Source organism: Tupaia chinensis, unplaced genomic scaffold (genome assembly GCF_000334495.1).
Source record: "Tupaia chinensis unplaced genomic scaffold, TupChi_1.0 Scaffold000316_1, whole genome shotgun sequence".
In the NCBI taxonomy this organism is placed as follows: Eukaryota; Metazoa; Chordata; class Mammalia; order Scandentia; family Tupaiidae; genus Tupaia; species Tupaia belangeri.
Window position 1 is genome coordinate 8,080,584 of NW_006159809.1, and position 19,844 is coordinate 8,100,427.

General features: G+C 43.1%; 1 long non-coding RNA gene across 15 annotated transcripts in view; it reads left to right on the top strand.

Moving 5' to 3' along the window:
• The window catches only part of LOC102500575 (uncharacterized), a 47,361-nt gene that overhangs the window by 11,823 nt on the left and 15,694 nt on the right, over positions 1 to 19,844 (top strand). For 5 of the 15 annotated variants that reach the window (XR_003549837.1, XR_003549834.1, XR_003549843.1 and 2 more), the window contains exons 4-6: positions 8,122 to 8,198; positions 11,967 to 12,055; positions 18,147 to 18,379. The exons of 2 other annotated variants lie outside the window; for them this stretch is intronic. This is a non-coding gene — a long non-coding RNA (uncharacterized LOC102500575). The remainder of the gene's footprint in view (positions 1 to 8,121; positions 8,199 to 11,966; positions 12,056 to 18,146; positions 18,380 to 19,844) is intronic. 8 more of the 15 variants (XR_003549839.1, XR_003549842.1, XR_003549836.1 and 5 more) reach the window with 7 other exon arrangements.

The following is a 19,844-nucleotide window of genomic DNA, read 5'->3' on the forward strand; positions in this document are numbered from 1 at the left end:
AGAGAGAGAGCCCGCTTATGAGGAATGTCATGAAGCAATCTCTTCTCCTTCATTTCTCCTTCCTTTTGGAATTTTGGGCATGCATGCAAATGATCCTGGTGTGTTTTTCGAGCCACCTGGACTGGGACTTGAACTGCATAGTAGGCCATGTGGGAACCAGCTGGCCTGGAATAGCCTTCTTAGTAGTCTTTTTTTCTTTTCTTCTTAGTTCCCTTAGTATGATTTTTTGTTTTGTCTTTTAGGTTTTTTTTGCCATAGTGCATGTATGTTCCTTGGAGAGGTAAAAGAGAAAGACAGAGTGAAAAAAGGAGAAATCACTCCTTTGGGCAAATGGTCATCCCTTCTCCTCCATTCTCCTGGGATTTTGGGTATGTATGCACATGTGTCTGGTGTTATTTTCAAGCCACCAGGTCCAGGACTCAGACTATGGTCAGCCATGTGGGAGTCCAGGCCTTAACCACCATGCCACCTGCTGGCCCCACTCATCAGTCCAATTTTCTTCTTCTTCTTTTTTAAATGTTTATTTAACTTTATTTATTTGTTCTTTTTTTTTTTTTTTTTTTTTTTTGAGAGCTTTTGCTATAGGACATGTGCACTTGCCAGAAGGACAGAGAGAGACAGAGAAACAGAAAGGAGAAATCACTCCCCAGGGAGGATGTCCACGTTGTAATCCCTTCTCGTCCATTCTCTTCTTGGGATCTTGGGCACACACACACGCGCCTGGCATGAGTTTAAGCCACCGGGTCCAGGACTCGAACTGCGGTCGACTACATGGGAGTTCAGTGACACAGCCATTATGCCAACTGCTGGTCCTTTATTAATTTATTTTTAATTTGACCAGAAACACACACAGAGAGAAAGAGAGAGAGTGAGAAAGTGAGAAAGCAAGCCACCAGGTCTAGGTCTTGAACCATGGTTGGCCATGTGGGAATGTCCAGCATCTTAACCATTATGCTACTCACTGGCCCTGTAATTTCCTTCTTTTATTTAAGAGAGATTTTTGCTATAGGGCTATGTGCTCACTGGACAGACAGAGAGAAACAGAGAAGTAGAAAGTGATAAATCACCCCACGGGGGGAGGGGAGTGGCCACACAGCAGTCTCTTCTATTCTATTCTCTCGTTGGGATTTTTGGGCATGTACGCACACCTGCTCAACATGAATTTCAAGTCACTGGGTCCAAGACTCGAACCACAGTTGACCATGTGGGCGTCCAGTGATGAAACCATTACACCATCTGCTGGTCCCAATCTAATCTTTTTCTTTTCTTTTGTTTTTAGAGAGATTTTTGCTATATGGTGTGTGTGCTTGCTGGAGAGACAGAGGACATCCCCCCCAAGGGATGGCCACACCACAGTCCCTTCTCCTCTCTTTTCTTGGGATTTTGGAAACGCATGTACTTCGCACCTGGTGTGAGTTTAAGCTGCTAGGTCCAGTACTCGAACTGCGGTCGACTACATGGGAGTCCAGCAAAGTAACTGTTTGGTCACAATTATTGTTAGTTTTTCATTTGTTATAGGGCACATGTGCTCACTAGTGAGAGAGAGGGGTGAGGGAAAGTGAGAAAGCAAGCCACTAGGTCCAGGACTTGAACAGTGGTTGGCTGCGTGGGAGTCTAGCACCTCATTTACCACCCTACCTGCTAGCCACCCGAAGTCTAATCTTAACAGAAGTCCTTTTAAGTGTCTATCAGATCACGCCACTTTTCACTGAAAACTGTCAACTGGGTGCCTGTCTTACCCAGATTAAAGCTGTATCCTTACCGTGGTCTCTGAGGTTGTACTGGATATGCAATACCATCCTCTCCCAGCTTTCCAACTTCATCTTCCATCGTATTCTCTCATGCTCTAGCCACACTGTTCTTGCACTTACTTTAACATGACAGGCCTTGGGGCCTTTGTGGTGGTTTTTTCTGCCTGGAACACTGTTCTCCAGATGTCAGTCTTGCCTCTTTCCTTACCTCCTTCAGATTCTACTCAGCTGTCCTCTAATCAGCGAAGTATTCCATAACCATCCTGTACAAATAAACACTGCCTCCCTGTCCTCACCCTTCCCCTCCCCCTCTTCTTTTTTTTATATTTTCTCCATTCCATTTATTGCATTTGATATGCTGTTTATTCATTCATTTCTTCTTCTTTTTTTTTTTTTTTTTGCTATAGGGCGGTTGTGCTCTCCAGAAAGACAGAGAGAGAGAGACAGTGGGAATCACCCCTCAGAGGGGATGGCCATGCCGCAATGCCTTCTCCTCCATTCTCCTCTCATCTTGGGCATGCACGCACATGCTCCCGGCGTGGTTTAAGCCACCAGATCTGGGACTCAGTCCACGGTTGACTACATAAGAGCTCAGCGACATAGCCATTATGCCAATTGCTGGTCCCTCAAAAAATTTTTTTTCATAGGTTTTTGCCTTAGGGCACATGCACTCACTGGAGAGAGACAGACAGAGGGAGATAGTAAGAGGGAAAGTGAGAAATCCCCCGACTCCCAGGGGGTATGGCCACATTGCAATCCCTTCTCTTCCATTCTTCTCCTAGGATCTTGGGCATGTTTGTACACATGCGCACTTGATTCGAATTTCAAGCCACCAGATCTGGGACTCAAACTGTGGTCAGCCATGTGAGAGTCCAGCACGTAACCTCTATGCTATCTGCCAGTCCCCCCAATTTTTTTTTTCCTTTTTTTTTTTTTTTTTTGGAGAGATTTTTGCTATAGGGCGCGTGCGCTCGCCAGACAGACAGAGAGAGACATAGAGACAGAAAGCGAGAAATCACCCCCCAGGGGGGATGGTCACGCCGCAATCCCTTCTCCTCCATTCTCCTCTCAGGATCTTGGGCATGTATGCACACACGCCCGGCGTGAGTTTTAAGTCACTGGGTCCGGGACACGAACTGCGGTCGACTACGTGGGAGTCCAGCGACATAGCCATTACGCTAACTGCTGGTTCCCCCCCAAATTTTTTAAAATATAGTTTAACTGTATTCATTATTTTTAATTTACTATAGGGCACATGTGCTCACCAGAGAGAGACAGAGGGAAAGTGAAAATAGCAAGCTGCCAAGTCTGGGACTTGAACCACAGCCCACTGTGTAGGAGTCCAGTGCCTTAAACACAAGTCCACCTTCTGGTCTCTATTCATTCATTTTCTCACAAGTATTTGTTTAGCACTGCCTGCTGTATTCCAGGCACCATTCTAGAGACTACCATAGCTTATTATTTGTCAACCCTCCATTAAAATATAAGTTTCTTTTTTTTTTTAAGAATTATTTTTATTTAACTTTTAAATTTGACTAGAGAGGAACAGAGCGAGAGCAAGAGAGAGAGAGAAAGAGAGAGCGAAAGCAAGCTGCCAAGTCTGTGACTCGAACTGTGGTTTACCATGTGGAAGTCCAGTGCCCTTAACCACCATGCCACCTGCTGGCCCCAAAATATAAATTTCATGATGATTAGGACTTAGCTTATTTCCATATCCTCATCTTCAAGAACAGTACCTAGAATATAGTAGTCTAAAGAATAAATTTATTCAATTTTTAAGCAAAAACATAATATATAGAGGGTGATAAAGAAGATATAAAAGAGGAACATTTGTATGAATAAGATGTTATTCATGCCTTCTAGTTACTCAAAGTTTAAAAAATGGTCATTTCGACCCATACTGCAGCATGCTCTCTAGCAAGTTAAAGTGCTACATCATTCTGAGTTGGGGATGTGAGGAGTGGTGTGTCGGGGTGTGGAGATCCTCAGAGATGCAGTGCTACTTTGTTAGGTTTATCAGTCATTTGCACTCTTTCTGGGAGAGCAGCGTGATGATTGCTCTGATAAGGCAAGACCAAACAGGAATTGTAACCTAAAAAGCCAGTAAATACAATTCGTGAGTGACCCAAATAAATAATCTTTAAAGGAAAAAAAATTAATAAAGGGGACAATTGCATGACCTAGTGGGTAAGGGAACTAGAGCCCACATGGCTCACCATGTGGTTCCAATCTAACCTCTGGCAGCTTGGAGTAAACAGGTGTGTGTGTGTGTGTGTATGTGTATGTGTGTATGCATGCCCCAAATCCCAGCAGGATGGAGAAATGGAGGATAGATGATGGCTTTGTGACTTGTACCATTGGGGGATGCTTTTTTTCTTTCTGGTGAGCACAAGTGTTCTCCTGCACTTAAAAAATAATAAAACGTATTTATTTCCTCAGTAAGAGAAAGAGAGACACATGGGACTAGCAGTTAGCATAATGGCTATGTCGCTGGACTCCCATGTAGTCGACCGTGGTTCGCATCCTGGACCCGGTGGCTTAAAACTCACGCCGGGTGCGTGTGCATGTGTGCCCAAGATCCCGAGAGGAGAATGGAGGAGAAGTGATTGCAGCGTGACCACCCCCCTGGGGGGTGATTTCTTGCTTTCTGTCTCTCTGTTTCTGTCTGTCTGTCTGGTGAGCACACGTGCCCTATAGCAAAAACCTCTCCAAAAATAAATAAATAAATAAATAAATAAATAAAGAGAAAGAGAAAGAGAAAGAGAGACACAGAAACAAGTAGCCTCAGTGGGATCCTCATGCCCGGTCTGGGGTGGTTTGGAATTTGTATATGATCCTGGCACGTTACATTTAATTTATTTATTTTGAGAGGTTTTTTGCTATAGGGCATGTGTGCTCACCAGAAAGGGAGAGACAGAGAGACAGAAAGTGAGAAATCACCCCCTGGGGGGATGGCCATGCTGCAATCCCTTCTCCTCCCTTCTCTTGGGATCTTGGGCATGCATCCACACATGCCCAGTGTGAGTTTAAGCCACCGGATCTGGGACTCGAACCATGGTCGACTACATGGGAGTCCAGAGACATAGCCATTATGCTAATTGCTGGTCCCGTATTATTTTATTTATTTATTTATTTATTTTTTAGAGGTTTTCACTATAGGGCGCGTGTGCTCGCCAGACAGAGACAGACAGAAAGTGAGAAATCACCCCCTAGGGGGGATGGCCATGCTGCAATCCCTTCTCCATTCTCCTCTCGGGATCTTGGGCACGCATGCACACGCGCACGGCGTGAGTTTTAAGCCACCGGGTCCAGGATGCGAACCGCGGTCAACTATGTGGGAGTCCATTGACATAGCCATTACACTAACTGCTGGTCCCCCGTGTTGTTTTTTTTAAAGTTTGTTTATTTATTTTAATTTGACCAGAGAGGAACAGAGAGAGAGAGAGAGAAAGTGAGAAAGCAAGCCATCAGGTCTGGGACTCAAACCATAGTTGGCCATATGGGAGCCTAGTACTCTCAACCACCATACCACCTGCTGACCCCAACTCAGGGTGGTTTTGGGGCATGGACCCAGGACTTTTTTTTTAATAAGAATTATTTATTTAATTTTAATTACCATTATCATTATTTAGTTTCCTGCAGGGTTTGCACACTCACCAGAGAGAGACAGTGAGAAAGCAGGCTGTCAAGTTTGGGATGTAAAACTGCAGTTGACCATGTGGGAGTCCAGCATCTTAACCACTACATCACCTGCTGGCCCCACTGACCCAGGATTATTTTTCATGCAGGTCTAGTGCTGCCACTGTACCATTGTCTGACTTTTTTTTTTTTTTAAGAGGCTTTGGCCTTAGGGAATATGCACTTGTGGGAGAGAGATGGAGACAGTGAGAGGGAAAGTGAGAAATCACCCTACCTGGAGGATGGCCACATTGCAATTCCTTCTCCATTCTCCCCCTGGGATCTTGGGCATGCACCACGCGTACCTGGCATGAGTTTCAAGCCACTGGGTCCAGAACTTGAACCGTGGTCAGTTCTGTGGGACTCCAGTGATGTAACCACTACACCACCTGGTAGTCCTGGCCTGACACTTTTTTAGTAAATGCTGTCTGTCTCTATTTTGTTTTGTTTTTTAAAAAAATTGCTAAAAGGCATGGGGCCAGCAGGTGGTATGATGGTTAAGGTGCTGGATACTCCCACATGGCCAACCACAGTTCAAGTCTCAGACCTGGTGGCTTCTTGCTTTCTCACTTTCTCTCTCTTTCTCTCTCTCTGTGTCTCTCTTTGGTCAAATTAAAATAAAATTAATGAATAAGTAAAATTAAATAGTTCTTTTGAAAAAATTGCTAAGAGGCATGTGTGCCTACCAGAGAGAGAGAGAGAGAAAGTGAGAAAGCACCCCTTGGAGGGATAGCTACACTGCAATCCCTTCTCCTCCATTCTGCCCCGGGGATTTTTGGCATGTGTACGCACACACATGCCTGGCAAGATTTTTAGGCCATTGGGTCTGGGACTGGAACTGTGCAGTTGGTGGTGTAGGATCCAGCTACCTAACCACTATGCCACTGACTGGCCTTATCTCTACTTTATTTAGGAAAAAAAAAATAGTAAGTGTATGTTCTCTGGCCCAACCCTGTGGCCTAGTGGTTAAAGGGAGTTAGATCCTACATGACCAACTGCAGCTTAAATCCTGGTCCCACTGACTTGAAAAACAAGGTGGACACATGCGCATGTGTGCCCAGTATGCTGACAGGATATTGAACTGGAGAAGGGATTGCAGTATGAGTGTTCCTCACTGGGGCTTTTTTAAATTTGCTATAGGGCACATGTACTTAATAGAGTGAAAAAGTGAGAAAGCAAGTCTCCAGGTACTTGAACCATGACTGGCCAAGTGGGAGTCTAGCACCTCAACCACCATTCCAGCTGCTGACTCCAAGAGGGGATATTTTCTTTTTAGGGATTTTTGCTATAGGGTGTGTGCGCTCACTGTAGAGAGAGACAGAAAGTGAAAAATTACCCCCTAAGGAAGATGGCCATGCTGCATTCCCTTCTCCATTCTCATCTTGGGATCTTGGGCATGCTTGCATATGCACCTGGCATGATTTTTTGTTGTTGTTGTTGTTTAAGAATTTTTTTTTTGGGGGGGGAGAGGTTTTTGCTATAGGGCACGTGCGCTCGCCAGAAAGAGACAGAGAGACAGAAAGAGAGAAATCACCCCACAGGGAGGATGGCCATGCTGCACTCCCTTCTCCATTTTCGCGGGATCTTGGGCATGCATGCACATTCGCCCAGCGTGAGTTTAAGCCACTGGGTTCAGGATTCGAAACACGGTCAACTACATGGGAGTCCAGTGACATAGCTATTACGCTGACTGTTGGTCCCAAGAATTATTCATTTTTAATTTTATTTATTCATTTATTTATTTATTTATTTTTGGAGAGGTTTTTTCACTATAGGGCGTGTGCCTTGCCAGACAGACATAGAGACAGAAAGTGAGAAATCACCCCCTAGGGGGCATGGTCATGCCGCAATCCCTTCTCCTCCATTCTCCTCTTGGGATCTTGGGCAGGCACGCACATGCCCCTGGCATGAGTTTTAAGCCACCGGGTCTGGGACGCGAACCGTGGTCGACTACGTGGGAGTCCAGTGACATAGCCGTTACGCTAACTGCTCGTTCCTATTTATTCATTTATTTTAATTTGATCAGGCATGCACACATGCGCATGCACACACACACACACATACACACACACACACAGAGAGGAAGAGGGAGAGGGAAAGTCAGAACGTAAGCCCCCAGGTCCAGGACTCAAACTGTGGTCAGCTGTATGGGAAGGTCCAGTCCCTTAACCACTACGACACTGCCCCCTCCCCCACTCCCATGAGTTTTAAGCCACTGGGTCTGATACTTGAACCATGGTTGACTACTTGGGAGGTCCAGCAATATAACCATTACTCTGTCTTCTGGTCCCAAGAGAGTATGTTTTCTAATAAGAGTTATACATATTTTATTTTATTTAGACTTTTGCCATAGGGCATTTATGCTAGCCAGAGAGAGACAGAGAGAGAGGGAAAGTGAGAAATCACCCTCCTGGGGGATGGCAACATCACAGTCCCTTTTCCTCTCTGAATTTTGAGCACACATGCACATGTGCCTTATGTGTTTTTTAAGCCACTGGGTCCAGGACACAGCCAAGGAGATGATCCTATGATTCAGTGCCTTAATAACCATGCCACCTGCTGGCCCAGATTTTACTTTTAAAAGCAGGGGCTTTTTAAAATTTATTTATTTATTTATTTTATTTAACATGTTGCTTTTGCTTTTATGGAGTTAACAGGTTTCTGATGAATGTTTTCCTGTCTCTCCACCCAGGTACTTTTCCTTGTATTACATGAAGGAAATGAGATACTAGAATTCCATCCCAGGCTACTGAATGAGCTAGTAGCTAGGTAAGAAAGAACCCTCTCCATTTAGATGATGCTGGAATTCAGCAGGTAGTGTTGGGAGCAGCTCAAAGAGATCGAAGATGACAGTGAAACGCAGTAACAATAATTGTAGCTAACTTTGGACTAAGTATTATGTTAAGCATTTTATTTGGATCATATTTTTTCTGAAATTTATCTTTTATGAGAGGGGGCAGAAAGGAGGAAGGAAGGGAGATGGGGGAACCCTTGGCTTGCAGTTGCCATGCTGAGATCTTCCCCCAGCTTTCCAGCCAGCCATGATCACAGGTCACAGGTATGTGCAGGTCAATGCAGGATCCAAATCTGGACCTTCCATGTGGCTCTAATATTGTGCAGTGGTGCCTTCGTATGTGCTAGGTTAGTGGCTGGACTTGGACCACCTTACCGTAAAATGTAACAACCGTATGACATAGGTATGGTGAGAAACAGCAGCGTAGGATAATGTGCGACCAGCGTAGACTCTGGGGTCAGGCCTCCTACACTGCTGTCTCAGCTTCGTCAGCAACTGACTGTGTGACCTTGACCTGTACCTTACTTTGCTCATCCATGTCTGTAAAGTGAGGGTAATAATGGTACCTACCTTGCTAGGTGGTTGCGACAGTTAAATGACATAGCCATATAAAGTGCTCAGCATAGTGCTTAGCACATAGCGCTTGCCAAATGTCGGCTGTAACTGCATTTTAAATAGTTGTTATCATATTAACAGAGGGAGAAGTAAAGGCCAGAGAGAGGTACAGTCACACAGCATATAAATGATGGAACCAGAATTCACACCTAGTCAGTCAAACTCCAGAGCTTTTCCTCTTAACTATGACACTGCATCACCTTAGTAAGTTGAGGGTGAGAGACTGGACAAGCACTGTGTCTTGTTGAACTTGAGATGAGTATAGCTGTCAGGGTTGTAACCTGCCTAATCTGTATTTGTGATTTTAAGCATCTTATCACCTTGATGTATGCCTTTATTATTCTCTTAGTGGATCAGAGAAATGAATGAGGGCTAGGTTCGTGGTGGTCTTCTGCTGAGAAATTGAGCATTCCCCGGGCCAGGAAAATAGAGCTAAATGAACACCTGCATCTCAGTGCTGCTTAGACCAGAATTAGGAGCTTGTCCAGTCTCTCCTGTTATTCTGCTTTTCTCTTTTTTAGTGGTAATGATGAGAACCCAAGCAGTGTGCACATTGAGAACTTTTTATGTATTATGTATTTATGTGGATTATCTCATTTAATCCTTAAAATGACCTTATAAGTCGGCACTCATCTCTATATGACAGAGTCAAAGAGAGATTAGGAAATTTGCTCGAAGTCATATGTAAGTAAGTGGTACAGCTGAGATCTGAGTAAGGCAGTCTGGCTCCAGAGATGCTTGTAATGTCTGTTTTCTGCTGCTACTTATTTTTTTAGAGAATTATTTAATTTTATTTATAATAATAATAATGCTTATTTTCACCATAACCCCAACCTAACCCTAACCTTATAATTATTTTTCTAGAGTGTTTTTTTCTTTTTTCTTGCCATAGGGCACATACGTTCACCCAAAGAGACAGAAACAGAGGGACAGAAAGCGAAAAATCACCCTCTGGGGGTTGGGGTTGGCCACACTGCAGTCCCTTCTTCTCCATTCTTCTCTCAGGATTTTTGACATGCACACATATGTACCTGGTGTGACTTTTAAGCTGCTGGGTCCCTGACTTGAACTGTGATAAGCTACATGGGAGTTCAGTGGTGTCACCATTACACCATTCATTGGTCCCTTATTACTATTTTTTAATTTGACACGAGAGAGAGATCGAAAGTGAGAAAGCAAACCACTAGGTTTGGGACTTGAAATGCAGTTGGCCATGTGGGAGTCCAGCGTCCCAACCTCGATGCCACCTGCCAGCCCCAAGAGGGTATGTTTTGTAATCAGAATAATAAAGGTTTTATTTTATTGGAGCCAAAGATAGAGTAGCGGTTACATCACTGGACTCCCATGTGGACAACCGTGGTTTGAGTCCCGGACCTGGTGGCTTGAAAATCACTGCTTCTAATCTAATACTGCTTCTAATTTTCTCTTACCTGTGTAAAGTGAGTAGTAATGGCTGTGCAGTTTAAAGACAGTAGAGCCAGTTCTGTTTTTCCCACCTGAAAAATGGGAAGATTTTGACCACTGGACTAGGAGGAATAAGGGGGCCTATGATGTTGTCTTGACCCATAAACCAACTTGCCATGTCTAAGACTTAGTCTTGTCTTAATTCATTAAACAAAATGATTACCCTTGATAGTCTGTAAGATCCCTTTGAACTTATTTAATTTCATTTGTTATCATTATTTTTTAATTTGACCAGACAGAGACAGAGAGAAAGGGAAAATGGAAAGCAAGCTACCAGGTTCAGGGTTCAAACCACAGCCATGTGGGAATCCGGCACCTTTAACCACTGTGCCACCTGCCGGCCTCCAAACTCTAATGTTCTTTGATTGATCATAGGAAATAGGGAAGGTTACACCAGCTCAGCACCTTGGGTTTGGGACAGTGATATTTACGAGGTCTTAGGAAGTTTGCTTTGTATAGGAAAATGCCAGATTTCTGGGCAAGAGCTGAGCTGCCTCCCTGTAGAAGGTAGTCTGGGCTCTTTTTTTTTTTTTAGGCTGGTTGCCACGGGAACTCAGCCTTTGGTCAGCAACAGCCAAGAATGCTTTGGTTAAAGCTGAGGTACAGATAACTAAAGCAGTGCATTTAGGTTTCATTCCCTGCCTCCGTGCCACCTCCACTACGATTTGTTTCTCTTTTCCTTTTCAAGTTGCTTTTTTGAACACTTTCATATGTTGGGCATTGTCTTAAGTCTTTAGCAAAGTATATCATTTAATCTTAATAATCTTAAAAGATAGGCATTATTGTTGTTCTAAATTTACAGATAATGAAACTGAGACAAGCAGAGTTAAATAATTTTCCCACATTTACTCTAGAAAAAGTAGTATTGGTCCAGCCAGTGCCATAGTGATTAAGCAGCCGGAGTCCTGGACCTGGTGGCATGAAAAACATTGTGGGCATGTATGTGTGTATGCCCAAAATCCTAGAAGGAGGGAGAAATGGGTGAAGAGATTGAGGCATGACCATCCCCCATAGGGATGCTTCTTCCCCCACTTCTGGTAAGCATACATCCTTCTAGCAAATTTTTTAAAAAATAAAGAAAAGTAGATTCAAAGCAGTGATTTTAGGCACTAAGTTGTATTGCCTGGTTATAGATTCTTAAAAAAAAAACAAATGGGCTGGCAGGTGGCATGGTGGTTAAGGATGTTGGACTCCCACATGGTTGACCATGGTTTGAGTCTGGGACCTGGCAGCTTGCTTTCTCACTTTCTCTTTCTCTCTCTGTCCCTCTCTGGTCAAATTAAAATAAATAAATACATAAATAAAATAAAGTTCAATAAAATAATTCTTTAAAAAAACCAAACAGGATTCTTTAGTTATTTACTAGTGGGTTTTGTTTGCTTTGTTTTTCTTTTATCTAGAACAATATAGTCTTGGAGCTGAAAGAGTTTTGAGGTTATTTAAGACAATCTACTTGTTTTTAGTCTGCCACCCAATTATATGCATGCTTCCTGTCATCCCCCTGACAGATGATAATCGGAGTTCTCTTCAAATACCTTCTTTGATAGGAGAGCTTATCCCTTCTTGAGGTTGTTCATTATGTTGTTGAATGGATACTCGCCCTCATTGATAGAAAATTATTTCTTGTTTTGAATTGAATTCTAATTGAGACTTATTAATTGTAGGCCAATCCCTCGGAACTATACAGGATAAATAAATCCATCTTCCACATTCCAATCTTGTGAACCTTAGAAGACAATCTTTCTATTATAAGGTATATTTGCAGTTTTTACAGAGTATTTAAACTTGCTTTCAATTAGATCTTATGTACAAAAATATTCACTACCTGTCACTACTTTGCAAATGCAGCCTAACAAATCCATGTTTCATTTCTATGATTATTTAGCCACAAAGGGAGCCCTTCCCACTTAGTTGAAAAATGAAGAGATGGTGAGCCAAGCTTTTACAATGGCATGTAGTTGTGGAGGGTTTGTAGTCGCCTACTCTTGTCATCTCTGAGAGGTCAGGCTGTTGCCCTGCATACTCTGTGAGAGCTCACAAAATGGCTGGAAGTTTATCCGGGCACTTGACGAACTGCATTTACTTCATCAGGCCACTAGGTGATGAACAACTCCTAAGCCCAGGCTGCCAGAGACTATTGTATACAGGATAGCTTCTGTTTGTACTTGGAAAGGCTGTCAGAAGTCATCTGGTCCAGCATCATTAAAAAGTTTTCTTGGGGGAAGGAAAACATATGTCTCTTGTATACTTTATTTCCAGGCTTTATTCCAATTTTAAATATTAATTTGGATGGGACCTTTCTTTGATTTTCACAGAAGGGGGGCATGTGTATACTTTCAAAGTCTTTTATATGTCCAGTTTTTTTTTTTGTTTTTTTTTTTTTAACCTCCATGTATTAATTAATGCCTTGGACTTCTGAAACTTGTCCTAATCTCTGTAGTCTAAGCAGCTTTCTACTCTTAAATTTCTGGTGATAAAGGTAAGAAGTCCGCTGCCAATAAGTTTTTTCTTTTTCTTTTTTCATTTTTTCATGTTAGAGTTCAGGTGTGCACACAAAGAAAGAACACCTTGCACTGGTCACGATCCCCTTCCTCTAATCCTCTAACCCATCAGGTCTTGAGCACTCTTGGATGCACATGACATGTTTTAGGCCAGGCAGGCTGGGGATTTGAGCCATGGTTGCACTCTGGGATCTGGCTGCTCTTGAGAAGTACATTACCACTGTGCTATGGAGCTGACCCCTGAATAGAATTCTTTTTCTCTTACTGGAAGTTTGTAATTTTTTTTTTTCTTTTTTTTTTGCTATAGAGTGCGTGCACTTGCCAGAAAGAGAGAGGCAGAAAACGAGAAATCATTCCTCAGGGAGATGGCCACGCTGCAATCCCTTCTCCTCCATTCTCCTCTTGGGATCTTGGACATACACGCACACATGCTTGGCATGAGTTTAAGCCACCGGGTTCAGGACTTGAACCGTGGTCGACTACATGGGAGTTCAGCAACATAGCCATTAGGCCAACTGCTGATCCTGGAAGTTTGTGATTTTTAAAAATTTAATTTTTTTTTAGTTGTAGGGCATGTGTACTTGCCAGAGAGAGAGATGGGGGAGAAGGTATGGGGGGAGGAAGAAATTACCCCCTGGCCAAGGGGATAGCCACACTGCAGTCCCCTGTCCTCCATTTCTCTCTGGGGATTTTGGACACACATGTACACATATCTTGTGTGATTTTTAAGCTGCCAGGTCTAGGACTCGAACTGCACAGTTGGCTGTGTAGGATCCATCTGCCTCATCCTCCACACTACCTGCTGGCTCAGTTTAAACAATTTTTTTGAATTCTTAAGAGTTTCAACAGAGTATGCTAAGATTTGTATCATTTAAAATAACCCTGGGCTTGGGACCAGCAAATGGCGTGATGGTTACACTGCCAGACTCCCATGTAGTCAACCTCAGTTCTAGTCCCAGACCCAGTGACCTAAAACATGCTGGGCATGGAGTGTACGAACCTAAAATCCCAAGAGGAGAATGGAAGAGAAGGGATTGTAGTGTGGCCATCCTTCTGGGAGGTGATTTCTCACTGTCTGTCTCTCTGGTGTGGGTCTCCAGCAAGCGCATGCGCCCTATAGCAAAAATCCCTCTCTCTAACAAAACAAAACAAAGCCCTGGACCATTCTCTTCCCCACATGGGTGTCTTGTCATTTTCCCCTTTTCTCTCTCTTTGTCTCTCTTGTGAGTGCACACACCCTGTAACAAACAAAACAAAACAAAGCAAAACCCAAACAACTTTGCTTGATACTTTATGAGCCATTTAGATTTAAAAACTTAAATCCTTTTAGGCCAGTAGGTGGCATGGTAGTTAAGGAACTGGATCCTACATGGCTGGCTGTACAGTTCAAATCCCAGATCACGTAACTTGTGAGACACACTGGATTCATGTGTGCCCAAACTCCCCAGAGGAGAATGGAGGAGAGGGGATTGCAGCATGGCCACACACCCCTGCCCCAGGAGTGGTTTGTCACTCTCTACCCCATCCCATCCTCCCCGGCAAATGCATGTTCCCTGTAGCAGAAAGACTGAAAACCAACTAACCAGCAAAAACCTGGAGTCCTTTCTCAGTTCAGTGACATCTTACTTCTCCCCTTCTTTCTGTTTTCAGCCTCCTTACTTTACAAATGAGGAAATAAACTGAGCCTAGAAGGGTGACTTGCCTAAGATTACATAGGTAATTACAAATGAACCTCAAGCAAATAACCTGACTCTTGATGAACTTGACTTTTATTGTATTAAATATTATTCCTGAGAGAGGCCCATTATTAACAGCGTGGAAATTTGTTAGTGAAACAGGAATTTTGCCATAGGGATATGAAGAAGGAAGATAAAGTGGTGTATTTTATTACAGTGAAAATGTGGCCCATTTGATGGGACAAAGGATTGACAATCCCTTAGTACCTCAGTTATTGGATGGAGCCTACCCCAAAGTTCTGAAACGTAATAAAACAGGAAGTTGCTTGAGCACTTGGGAGAATTGCTATTTAGTAGTCAGGAGTTGGATAATTGTGACCATGCCCTGTTGTAAATATTGGAAAACATATGAATGGCGTCTGAAGGCTTGGAGACAGACATCATAAACCGTGTCTTATCAGTGGTCTGGTTTCTGTTTTGAGTTCCAGCCTGGGACCCTTTTCTGCTGGGAACCACCTGTTCCTGGCTGATCTTTGGATTTCCCCAGCCCTTCAATCCCTTTCAGTTTTGAAATGAAACCTACTCTAGAGGGTGAGGTCAGGTACGGAGAGGACTTTGACAGCTCACACCAGAGTGTTTTCTTATTCAGAACTGTTTGGTATGTGACTGAGTGAGGCGGAAGGCCCAGCAGCCTGTGATAGCTACCAACTGGTGGTGAACCAGCTTTTGGGTAAGGCCTAGCAGTGTCATTTCTTTGGGTAGCCAGGAAAACACTACCAAATAGTATGTTGTCTTTCATTAATAGAAAGTTGACAGTTAAGAGCATAGTCATCAAAAACTGCCCATGACCTCTTTTCCTTTGGTTTGCTGAAGAAGGAAAGGCTTTATTTCAGCTTTTTCCTCCTCATATGTGAAATTTTACATACTTTATATTTCAAGTCTCTAGCCTCCTCTTACTTCTACTAAACCTCTTGGAATTTCTGTTTTGTGAAGTGATTTTTCTAGATACCTCTACAACAGCCTCTCTCCAGCCAGGCTTTTCACAGAATACAGCTTGCCTTACTCCCGTTGTTGTAAACCTGATCTCCACCAAGTACTTCTCTTGGAATCTTTCCAAGTAGAACTAGCTCTTCAGCTAACCCCACTTATCCCTAAACTTTGCCTGACTGTCCCTATCCCCATTCCTTAGTACTCCAGACCTTCAAATACCTTTTTCCCTTTGAGATTTCTGCTAGCCAGCAGGGCCACCTGATCCCTGTCTGAAGCTGGCATTTACACCCATTTCCCCCATGTTTGTTTAAGACTGTGGTGTCTGACCTCCTCTCCTGGGGCTGTGGTGCAGACCAGGGGGATTGGTGTCAAGGCTGGCTTGGGGGCAAGGATTCAGGGTAGAGAATAGAATTAGAGGGCCTGGTGTTAACACTTTAAATGCAGGCAAATGGTAAGCCAGAAGATGTATATATCAAGGCCAGTGGGAAATACAAAGAAAATTTAATATATGGGACCAGTAGGTAGTGGTGGTGGTGATGGAGGCTGGATCCCACCTGGCCAGCTATGTTATTTGAGTCTCAGACCCAGTGCCTTGAAAAACATGCTCAGAGTTTGTTTGTGTATATGTATGTGTACACTTCAAATTCCAAGAGGAAAATGGAGAAGAAGGGATTGCTGAGTGGCCATCCCCCCTGGAGGGCACATTCTCACCTTTTTTTTTTTCTCTCTCTCCCCCTACAGCCTCTGCAAGCACACATGCCCTGAAGCAAAACTAAAAAAAAAAAAAAAAAATTAGTATCTGAAGCAAAAGATATCATTTGTAGGCTTCCTCTCCTGCCCTTTTTTTTTTTTTTTAGATTTTCTTTTTTAAATATATTTTTTAAAATTTAACTTTATTTATTTTTATTTATTTTAATTTGACCAGAGAAAGAGAGGCAAAGTGATAAAGCAAGCTGCCAAGTCCAGGACTTGAACCACAGTTGGCCATGTGGAAGTCTAGCACCCTTAATCACCATACCACTTGCCAGCTCCAGAGATTTTTGCTATACGATACATATGCTCACCAGAGAGAGAGAGAGAGAGACAGAGATACAGGAAACGAGAAATCACCTTCTAGAGGGGATGGCCATGCCGTGATCCCTTCTCCTCCATTCTCCATTTTCCTCTCAGGATTTTGGGCACATATGCACATGTGCCCGGTATGAGTTTGAAGCATATGGGTCTGGAACTTGAACTGTGATTGACCATGTAGGAGTCTAGTGACATAATCGTTATGCCACTTGCTGGTCCCCCTACTCATTCTTTTTGAAAAAATATTTTTTAATTTAAAAATTACTTTTTACTTTTAATAATCTTAAAAAAAATCAAGCATCTTAGAACATGTTTTAACTTTTACTGTTCGCCTTCCCTTTGCAATTATTCTGTATTCCTTAGAGTTATCATGCTAGTAGTTTTGGATGTACCTTCCAGATATTTTTCTGTTGTTTTCATACATATGTGTGAACCCAGAAAAAATTCGAAGTGTTGTTTTGTGTTTTGTTTATACAAATAATAATCACATTTTATGTATCATACTGCTCTTTTCTTTTGATTCAATAACGTGCCTTTACTTGTCCACATTAGAACATAAAGGTGTATCTTATTTTGTTTGGCTGCTGTGTAGGATTTGATAGAAAGGATATATTTTTATTTAGCTATTTTCTTTCATTCCCCCTCCCTCCCTCCCTCCCTCCCTCTCTCCCTCCCTCCCTCTCTCTCTCTCTCTTTCTCTCTCTTTCCATTTCTTTTTAGTTTGAAAGAAGGCATGGGCACTCACCAGAGAGAGAAAGGGAAAGTGAGACATCATCCCCCAAGGGGGTTAGCCACACCACGGTTCCTTCTCCTTCAGTCTCCTCTCAGGATTTTGGACATGCATGCACACATGCCCAGAATGTTTTTCTTTTATTTTTTTTTGTTTTTTGTTTTTTAAGAATTATTTTTATTTAACTTTATTATTATTATTAGTTTTAATTTGACCAGAAAAAGACACAGAGAGAGACCGAGAGAGAGAGAACAATTTTAATTTGACCAGAGAAAGACTCAGAGATAGAGAAAGTGAGAAAGCAAGCTGCCAGGTCCAAGACTCAACGTGTCAGCCGTAGGAATCCAGCGTCTTTAACCACCGTGCCACTTGCTGGCCCCCATGGCATGTTTTTCTTTTTTTGAAGATAGTTTATTTTCTTTTTTGCTATAGGGAGTTTGTGCTTACTAAAGAGACAGAAAGTAAGAAATCACCCCCAGGGGGAATGGCCATGCAACTATTCCTTCTCTATTCTCCTCTTGGGATTTTGGGCATGCATGTACACACACCCAGTGTGAGTTTCAAGCTGCTGGGTCCGAGATTTGAGCTGTAGTCAGCCACGTGGGAGTCCAGTGCCTTAACCACTACGCTACCTGGTGGTCCCACCCGACATGTTTTTTAAGCTGCCAGGTGTGGGATACAGACTGCAGAGAATCATAGGGGTTCCAGCGTGTTCACCACTGTGCCATCAGCTAGCCCTATTTAGCTATTTTTCTATCAAGAGGCATTGAGATATTTCTAGGTTTTGTGATTATAAATTATTCTTGTTGTGTTTTAAATGTTAGTGATCTGTTCCTAGGTCTTTCTCCCGTATTCTTTTCCTTATACTCTTCCTAGATAATCTCAGCCTCTCTATGACAGCTTCAGTTACCATCTACACATCGATGATTCCCAAATCTTTCTCCAGACCAGAATATCCATCTGCTCACATGGACATCACCATGGAATGTCTTACAGACATTACAAAATGCAGCCCTTCGTTTTTTCCCGCTTGCTCCTTCTCCAGTGTCCTGTCATACACATTATAAAAATAGCATGCAGCAGCTGAAGCCCAAATCTAGTAGCTATTGGTAAGTCCTTCCCTCTCTTCCCAAATCTGACATACCTGTCAATCACCAGGACTTATTCTTCCTACTGCCTCAGTTCAAATACCCAGGTTGGCCTGAAAACATGCCAGGTGCATGCATGTATGCACAAGATCATGACAAGCTGAAGGGCCAGGGAAAAGGGATTGTGGAGTGATGAGACTTTGTCAAGAGTGCTTCTCTCATTCTCTCTATATATCTGTCTCACATGTGCTATCATATATAAAATAAGCTTTGAGGAAAAAAATGCTAAAAGATGATTTAAATACTCACCAAGGTTATTTATGATCTTAATTCTGAATTGCTTACCCTGTCCCTTCTTACACTCCACCCACTGAATTCTCTAGGTTTCTGACCTAATGATTCAGCTTCCTGTTTTGGCCTTGCCTCACCTTATCCCTCAGGCCTTTTGCTTTCTTCCTTGCTTTGAACTCCTCTCCACTCTCAGTCACTCTACCCTTAGCCACCTAGTATAAATAATCTGCCTACCAGATCCTCAACCTTTATCTTCAGCACACATGCTCCTTTCACGGACAAGTCTCTGTCAGGTTTATCCCGGTCTCATGAACATGACTCGGAGAGAGAGAAGCATGTTACAAACATGGGAACACCAGTGATGATCAAATAGGAGAAGAATGACAGTGAGCCAAGGCCCAAATGTTTAGACCACACCCTGACACCCTGAAGTAAACCTTCCTAGCCCTTGGATGCTGCCCCTGGTACTCCATTCCCCTCTTACTATGCCAGCCTCAAGGATCCATCCAGCCACTTCTAATTAGCTAGGACTAAGAATGCATGGTGAGTGTGACACAGGCCTTTTCCCCACAGAATTGATAGTCTAGTGAAGAACAAAGACAATTATAGTACTTATGGGGACCAGCAGTTAGCGTAATGGCTATGTCGCTGAACTCCCATGTAGTCGACTGCGGTTCGAGTCCCAGACCCAGTGGCTTAAACTCACGCTGGGTGCGTGTGCGTGCGCGTGTGTGCCCAACATCCTGAGAGGAGAATGGAGGAGAAGGGATTGCAGCGTGGCCACCCCCCTGGGGATGATTTCTCACTTTCTGTCTCTCTGTCTCTCTCTGTCTTCCTGGGGAGCACACACGTCCTATAGCAAAAACCTCACCAGAAAAAAAAAGAACCAAAATTAAAAAATTATAGTACTTATGATACTTAGGGGCAATGCACACAGAGCTGTAGGAATAAGAAGGCTAATCAGGTTATACATAAACTGTAACCTGAAGAATGAATACGATATATCCAGGCAATGGCAGGGCATTCAAGGAAAAGTGTTATAGGTGCGAGAAACAGTAAATGCAAAGGCTCTGAAGCAGGAAAGTACATCTAAAGAGATGGGATGAGGGGTTTACTAAGCTGGACTCCCACATGGCTAACATGTGATTCCAGTCCCAGACCTGGCAGCTTGCTGTCTTGCTTTCCTCTCTTTCCC